We start from the raw sequence: 8,548 nt of genomic DNA on the forward strand, positions 1-8,548 counted from the left end.
TTCGCCCATTTGGATGGTAGGTGTGAAATTGCATGAGTTGCCTAGACACCCTAACTCTCTAAATGGTTCCTCAGATGCCACCTTCTCCTGTAAGATAACTGGAGATGATCACAAAGGTCCTTCAAAGATAGGATCTGTCATCTGTCCCCACAACTGAATATTCTGCAAGTAGAAGCAGGCTGAGCAGTAACCAAAGCCAGGGAGATAGAGAGCTGGGATGACAGGACTTTTTCTGAGAACCTTCAGGAGAGCAGCTTCCACACATGGAATGTAAATCCAAGGCTCTGAAAGGAACCAGTCCATACATATAAAGGTCATTGAATCCAGCTTCTTGCTTGTTCATAGGGTCATAAGAAATACACACACATATATCTGGTTTATGCAAATCATAGAAAGTATGAGTAGGCACATTAATGACAAGGCATCCATTCTACAATCTAAAACTCTACATCTAAAATCTACAACAAATTTTACGCTTGAGGCATTGAGAGAAAGACATTTGTCATTCAGAGGACAAAGAGACAGGACACTTCCTGAAATCTACAGACTCAGAGCAGGAGTTAGCAAGTAGGACCTGGAAAGAATCCTGTTTACAACTGTTGAGATAGGATTTATCCTAGTGATCCAGGAATCTTCTAATGTTAAAAAACAAGGGGAAATAGTCCAACTCATTCTTTCCCCTCTCTCTCCTCATTTAAAGTTCCAGCTAAGCGTTGACCAAAAAAAAAAAAAAAAACAACCAAGATACCAATGAAGGAAATCTCCAGGATGTGATGATTTTGGCCAAGTGAACATGCCTCAACAGCTCCAGGGTCTTCCTGATAGAGTTATAAAGAGAGATCCTGGTGCCTGGGTTCACAGTCCTCCTGAGCACCAAATTCTCCAGCATGCATTCTTTTCACCTTCTTTTCAAGACCAGCCCTGCTGCCCTGCTCCTGGTTCTCTGCCTGACACTGGGGACTGGTGCAGCTCAAGAGCCAATGTAAGTATCTGTTTTTCCTCTCTACATAAATTCTTCCAGGGAGGACACTTCAGCCAACCCAGAAACCACATTATGCACCTACAGATCACTTTCCTGCCCCAAGAGGACCCAGCCTGAGAGTCCTCACTATTTGTGTCTCTTGGTCACACTCTCTCCCTGTTCAGAACCTGTTGGAGAGGTTACTGAATCCATGACCTACACCTACTTTGTGTTTTAACTCAGTTTTCTATCATTTTATCATTCTCATCCTTTTCCATAAAAGAAAAGGCCAGAATGTTAGCACTGTGGTCAACCCCAGGATAAGCTTTGAATAAGATGCCTGAACTGCACAAGAGTGGCCGTGACCCTGGTCACAACCCAGTATAAAGGGTTGTGCTGACCCACCAGCTCAGATGATCCTTGTGACTTCATTGGCAATAGTGCTCACCATAGCCCTGTTTCATGCCAATTGGACCCTTAAGAGTGATGGCACTGATGCCTCTGTGTCTTCCCATTCCTTTCAACCCCCTACTCTCTCTGCCTGTCCTGCTTCCATATTCCTCAAAGGTTACCTCAGTCCTGGACTTTTTTTTTTTTAACTGAAACAGCTCAGAACTTGGCTTTGATACTCTATTAAATAGTTTATCCCAGAATCAAAATTTCCATGTGCTGTTGATGAGGATGTGAACTGGATACAGCCCTTTGGACAGAATATGTCTGTATCAAAAATTTTAATGCATACATTTTGACCTAGCCATTCCACTTATTGGAGAAGGAAATGGCAACCCACTCCAGTAGTCTTGATTGGAGAATTCCATGGACAGAGGAGTCTGGTGGGCTACAGTCCATGGGGTCACAAAGAGTCAGATATGGCTGAGTATGCATGCATTCCACTTACAGAGATGTGTTCTAAAGAGATATTCACAGAAGTCTACGAAGATACAAATGAGTGAGGATGTTTGCAGCATTGTTTATGATCATAAACAAAAATGGAAAACAACAGAAATGTCAACCTAGACTTTTACCAGAGTTTTTTCCTGTCTCTTTTGCCATATCTAGACAGAAGGTAATTTCAATAACCCTGACAGTTGAACGAATTGGAAACTCAGATGACTATAATGTAATACTCGGGGTTACAAGTCATGTGCCTGTATACTTAGTGGTAAGTGAAGAATTGGGGGTTATGGTAAGGGGGGAGAGAGAAGAGAAATATCCTCATAAACAATTTTTGTGGTCACTAGTGATATGAAGTGAAAGAGATACTTACAAAAAAGTCACCTACAAGTGCTTTTGCATTCATTAGCTATGAACCTGAGAGCAACCCTGTTAGAAATGTGTGCATTATCATTTCCATTTTAAAAATGAAGAAGTGATGGTACAGATGGAATAGTCAAATTCAAAAACTGAGAACACACACTGGTAGGTGCTAGGCACCAGGGAGTACCGAGTGGGGGTATTAGTGTGTAATGGGGACAGAGTTTCAGTTTAGGAAAGTGGAAAATTCAGGAGATGGATGATGGTGAGATCTACACAAAATTGTGAATGTACTTAACGCCACTGATCTGTATAGTTAGATATGGTTAAAATAGTATGCTTTATATTATGTGACTTTTACCTCAACAACAACAACAAACTTTTAGTGATAGTATGCAGATGATAAATGAGGAGAGGTTTTTTAACTACGTCAGGACTCTTCACTTCACCAGGGGAGGGAAGGAGTGGAGACGAGAGAGGAAAGTAACATAAAGGGGATAATAACAAAGATGGATAAGACTGTTGACAATGACAAAGGAGCTTTGTTGACTTGTGCCATCCGCACCCTGGTCTCAGGCCAATGCGGTGATGTGGTTGAGTCAGGGAGACTCCACTCAGTAGGCCATGGCAGATGGGAGAGAAGCTGCAAGAATGGGGTGATTATGTCCTTCTCACAGATGGGAGACTTACTGTCACACTGGAATTGGCTTTCCCATTTCCTACCTCTATTACTTTTCCCCGCTGCCTTCACTGAGTCTTCAGATCCCTTATACGTCCTGCTGCAGGATATCTGACAGCAACCCCTGACTCCATCAAAGCTTCCTTGGGGTTTTTATAAAACAGATGCAAACAGAGGAGAAAGTTGCAGGGCTACCAAATCCCTAAGAGGACTACATACAGTAGAGAAAAAGAGATAGAGTGATCGGTACCAGAGGCTAGGGGTGGGAGGAATGAGTTGGGGAGATGTTTGTCAGGGTGTATAAACTTTCAGAAGATGCATAAATTCTGAGGATCTAAATATACCATGGAAATTATAGTTAATAATATTGAATTATATACTTAGAAGTTGCTAAGAGAGTTAGGTCTTAGATATTCTCATACAGAAAAAGAAATGGTAATTATGTGACTTCATGGAAGTATCAACTAACCCTATGGTGATAATCATTTTACAATATATAAATATATCAAATGAGCACATGGTACACTTTAAAATTACATAAAGGTTTTTCACTGATACCTCAAAAATACTAGAAAAATACTTTTAAATAAAAAATATCCTTAAAACCTCATGCATTATGCATTTATTCATTCAATAAATATGTCAAGTACACACATGTGCCATTACTTAGTTTAGGTACTGGGTGTACAGAAGTGAATCAGGAAATTTTCATCCTGCTCTTATGAAGCTTATATTCTTCAGGGGAGACAGACAATACACAAGTGAATAAGCTACTGATCTTCATTAATGGGAAAACTTTAGCCTGCCACTTACTAGCTATATCCTAATTACTTGCTTTCCCTCATCTCAGTTTTCCCATTAATTGGGGAACCACCCACTCCATCAGAACAAGACCCAGTTTTGCCCTCAGTCAACGCTCCCATCAGGAAGCTTCCATAAGCCTCTAATCCTTCTCCATCAGAGGTCAGACAGACTGAAAACCACAATCACAGAAAACTAACCAATCTGATCACATGGACCACAGCCTTGTCTAACTCAGTGAAACTATGAGCCATGCCCTGTAGGGCCACCCAAGATGGACGGGTCATGGTGGACAGTTCTGACAAAACGTGGTCCACTGGAGAAGGGAATGGCAAACCACTTCACTACTCTTGCCTTGAGAACTCCATGAACAGGACGAAAAGGCAAAAAGATAGGACACTGAAAGATAAACTCCCCAGGTCGGTAGGTGCCCAATATGCTACTGGAGATCAGTGGAGAAATAACTCCAGAAAGAAAGAAGAGACAGAGCCAAAGCAAAAACAACACCCAGCTGTGGATGTGACTGGTGATGAAAGTAAAGTCCAATGCTGTAAAGAGCAATGTTGCATAGGAACCTGGAATGTCAGGTCCATAAATCAAGGCAAATTGGAAGTGGTCAAACAGGAGATGGCAAGAGTGAACATTGATATTTTAAAAGTCAGGAAACTAAAATGGACTGGAATGGGTGAATTTAACTCAGATGACCATGATATCTACTACTGTGGGCAAGAATCCCTTAGAAGAAATGGAGTAGCCATCACAGTCAACAAAAGAGTCCAAAATGCAGTACTTGGAACTACAGCAATCTCAAAAACAACAGAATGATCTCAGTTCATTTCCAAGGCAAACCATTCAAGATCATGATAATCCAAGTCTATGCGCTGACCAATAATGCTAAAGAAGCTGAAGTTGAACAGTTCTACGAATACCTACAAGACCTTTTAGAACTAACACCCAAATAAGATGTCCTTTTCATTATAAGGGACTGGAATGCAAAACTAGGAAGTCAAGAAATACCTGGAGTAACAGGTAAATTTGGCCTAGAATGAAGCAGGGCAAAGGGTAATAGAGTTTTGCCAAGAGAACACACTAGTCATTGCAAACACCCTCTTCCAACAACACAAGAGAAGACTCTACACATGGACATCACCAGATGGTCGACACCAAAATCAGATTGATTATATTCTTTTCAGCCAAAAATGGAGAACCTCTATACAATCAGCAAAAACAAGACCAGGAGCTGACTGGTTCAGATCATGAACTCTTTATTGCCAAATTCAGACTTAAATTGAAGAAAGTAGGGAAAACCACTAGACCATTCAGGTACAACTTAAATCAAATCCCTTATGATTATACAGTGGAAGTGACAAATAGATTCAAGGGATTAGATCTGATAGATAGACAGCCTGAAGAATTATGGATGGAGGTTTGTGACATTGTACAGGAGGCAGTGAACAAGACCATCCAAAATAAAAATGCTAAAAGGCAAAATAGTTGTCTGAGGAGGACTTACAAACAGCTGAGAAAAGAAGAGAAGTGAAAAGCAAAGGAGAAAAGGAAAGATATACCCATTTGAATGCACAGTGTCAAAGAATAACAAGGAGTGATAAGAAAGCCTTCCTCAGTGATCAATGCAAAGAAATAGAGGAAAACAATAGAATGGGAAAGACTAGAGATCTCTTCAAGAAAATTAGAGATACCAAGGGAACTTTTCATGCAAAGATGGGTTCAATAAAGGACAGAAATGTATGGACCTAACTGAAACAAGATATTAAGAAGAGGTGGCAAGAATACACAGAACTATACAGAAAAGATCTTCATGACCCAGATAATCACAATGATGTGATCACTCTTCTAGAGCAAGACATCCCAGAATGTGAAGTCAAGTGGGCCTTAAGAGGCATCACTATGAACAAAGCTAGTAGAGGTGATGGAATTCCAGTTGAACTATTTCAAATCCTAAAAGATGATGCTGTGAAAGCACTTCACTCAATATGCTAGCAAATTTTGAAAACTCAGCAGTGGCTACAGGACTGGAAAAGGTCAGTTTTCATTACAATCCCTAAGAAAGGCAATAACAAAGAATGCTCAAACTACCACACAACTGCACTCATCTCACATGCTAGTAAAGTAATGCTCAAAATTCTCCAAGCCAGGCTTCAACAGTGTACATGAACCATTAACTTTCAGATGTTCAAGCTGGATTTAGAAAAGGCAGAGGAACCAGAGATCAAATTGCCAACATCTGCTAGATCGTCGAAAAAGCAAGAGAGTTCCAGAAAAACATATACTTCTGCTTTATTGACTACACCAAAGCCTTTGACTGTGTGGATCACAATGAACTGTGGAAAATTCTGAAAGAGATAGGAATACCAGACCACTTGATCTGCCTCCTGAGAAATCTGTATGCAGGTCAAGAAGCAACAGTTAGAGCTGGACATGGAACTACAGAATGGTAACAAATTAGGAAAGGAGTACATCAAGGCTGTATATTGTCACCCCACTTATTTAACATATATGCATAGTACATCAGGAGAAATGCTGGGCTGGATGAAGCACAAGCTGGAATCAAGATTGCCGTGAGAAATATCAATAACCTCAGATATGACACCACCCTTATGGCAGAAAGTGAAGAAGAACTGAAGAGCCTCTTGATGAAAGTGAAAGAGGAGAGTGAAAAAGTTGGCGTAAAACTCAACATTCAGAAACTAAGATCATGGCATCTGGTCCCATCACTTCATGGCAAATAGATGGGGAAACAGTGGAAAGAGTGAGAGACTTTATTTTTCTGGGCTCAAAAATCACTGCAGATGGTGACTGCAGCCATGAAATTAAAAGACACTTGCTCCTTGGAAGAAAAGTTATGACCAACCTAGACAGCATATTAAAAAGCAGAGGCACTGACAACAAAGGTCCGTCTAGTCAAGGCTATGGTTTTTCCTGTAGTCATGTATGGATGTGAGAGTTGGACTGTGAAGAAAGCTGAGCGCTGAAGAATTGATGCTTTTAAACTGTGGTGTTGGAGAAGACTCTTGAGAGACCCTTGGACTGCAAGGAGATCCAACCAGTCCATCCAAAGGAAGTCAGTCCTGAATATTCATTGGAAGGACTGATGCTGAAGCTGAAACTCCAATACTTTGGCCCCCTGATATGAAGCACTGACTCATTAGAAATGGCCCTGATACTGGGAAAGATTGAAGGCAGGAGGAAAAGGGGTCGACAGAGGATGAGATGGTTGGATGGCATCACCGACTCAATGGACATGTGTTTGAGTAGACTCTGGGAGTTGGTGACGGACAAGGAGGCCTGGCGTGCTGCAGTCCATGGGGTCACAACAAGTCGGACATGACTGAGCCACTGACCAAACTGAACTGAACTGAGCAACCTGAGTCAAGAGCTTTGCTCCCAGCTTGTGCACACACATGTATTGATACACACAAATTCTTCCACCTTAAGTGAGCCTTTTGAAATCTCCAACAAATAGCATTTCAAAATCACAGATTTTAGTTCCTGCATGAGTTATATATGCATCTTTCCTTCCTTGGTCCTCCAATGTAACTTCCTTGATTGCCTGGAGTAACACTGTTTCTCCAGGAACTAGAGAAAAGGAATTCCCTGACAGTCGGGTGGCTAGGATGCAGTACCATCACTGCCAAGGGCCTGGGTTCAATCCCTGCTTGTGGAACTATATAATATCCTGTTAGCCACGCATGGAGGCCAAAGAAAGAGACACAGAGAAGTATTTGTTAAGCTACATGTGTAATTTTGAGTGTTCTGTCAGCTACTTGTTTGGGGTTTATTCTCTTTTATTTCCGTATTTTTGGCTGGGCTGGGTCTCGGCTGCCGCAGGGGCTTTTCTCTGGTGGCGGCGCGGGGGGCTGCTCTCTAGCTGTGTGGTGCGTGGGCTTCTCGTTGTGGCTGCTTCTTTCCTCGCAGAGCATGGGCTCTAGGGTGCACGCGCGTCAGTAGCTTGAGCTTCCCGGCTCTCGAGCACAGGCTCAAGAGTTGTGGAGCACGTGCTTAATTGCCCTGCCGCATGTGGGATCTTCCCGGATCACGGATCAAATCCATGTTTCCTGCATTGACAGGGGGCTTCTTTACCACTGAGCCACCATGGAAGCCCCAGCTACATGATTTTAAAAGCAGAAAGAACCCAGTGATATTAACTTGATAATATATTTTATTTCATCTAATATGTAGCTTCCCTGGTAGCTCGGATGGTAAAAAATCTGCCTGCAAGTCAGGAGACACAGGTTTAACCCCTGGGTGGGAAAGATCTCCTGGAAAAGGGAATGGCGACTCACTCCAGTATTCTTGCCTGAACAATTTCAAGGACAAAGGAGCCTAGAGGGAAATAGTCCACAGGGTTACAAAGGGTTGGACACGACTGAGGGACTAACACTAATAGTCTGATATATATCATATCATATAAAGATATGTTTACTATTTAAAAATCATTAATGAAATATATTACATTAATTATTCATACTAGGTCATTGAAATCCACTGGGAAGTTGACACTTATAACAAATCTAAGATAGACTAACCCCATTTCCTCTCCTCAAAAGGCCCTTGTGCTATACAGACAGTGCAGCTATTGAACATTTCCACTGTGTCAGAACGTCCGTTGGACAAAGCCAACCCAGAACCTTGGCAGAGTAAGGCTGGATGCCAGCCCTCATCCTAAAGCAGCACACAGCTTCCTACAAATACCAGCACATAAACCTGATATTGCAACACTCATGAAAAAATGGGAGCTTGCTGTGATAACAGGTTTTCTGCTGACATTTGCTACTAATTGCTTCATTCCTTTACATTCATGTAGAAAACTGGCTCCTAATTTTATTGGAGCC

The sequence above is a fragment of the Bos indicus genome, chromosome 4, assembly GCF_029378745.1.
Source record: "Bos indicus isolate NIAB-ARS_2022 breed Sahiwal x Tharparkar chromosome 4, NIAB-ARS_B.indTharparkar_mat_pri_1.0, whole genome shotgun sequence".
Lineage (NCBI taxonomy): Eukaryota > Metazoa > Chordata > Mammalia > Artiodactyla > Bovidae > Bos > Bos indicus.